Here is a 462-nt window from a genome sequence, read left to right as displayed (position 1 = left end):
GGGAGCATCTCAAACCATGGGACGGGGAGCATCCCGGGACCAGCATCCCAACCCACGGGCGGGGAGCACCCCGGGAGGGAGCATCCCAACCCATGGGACAGGGAGCATCCCGGGACCAGCATCCCAACCCACGGGTGGGGAGCATCCCAGGCTGCCAGCATGGAGCATCGCAAAGCAGAGAGTGTGAGGTATCCCAGGATCAGCATCCCAAAACACGGGTGGGAAGCATCCTGGGAGGGAGCATCCCAAAACACGGGTGGGGAGCATCCCAGGAGCAGCATCCCAACCCACAGGGCAGGGAGCATCCTGGAAGCAGCGTCCCAAACCACAGGTCAAGGAGCATCCCGGGAGCAGCATCCCACCCTATGGGGCAGGGAGCATCCCAGGCTGCCAAGCATGGAGCATCCCGGGCATGAGCATCCCAAAGCACATGGGATCAATAACCCTATGCTACCAAACATG

This window comes from Egretta garzetta, unplaced genomic scaffold (genome assembly GCF_000687185.1).
Source record: "Egretta garzetta isolate BGI_Z169 unplaced genomic scaffold, ASM68718v1 scaffold243, whole genome shotgun sequence".
NCBI classification, from domain to species: domain Eukaryota; kingdom Metazoa; phylum Chordata; class Aves; order Pelecaniformes; family Ardeidae; genus Egretta; species Egretta garzetta.
The sequence above is the reverse complement of the archived record's forward strand: the minus strand, read 5'-3'. Positions refer to the sequence as shown.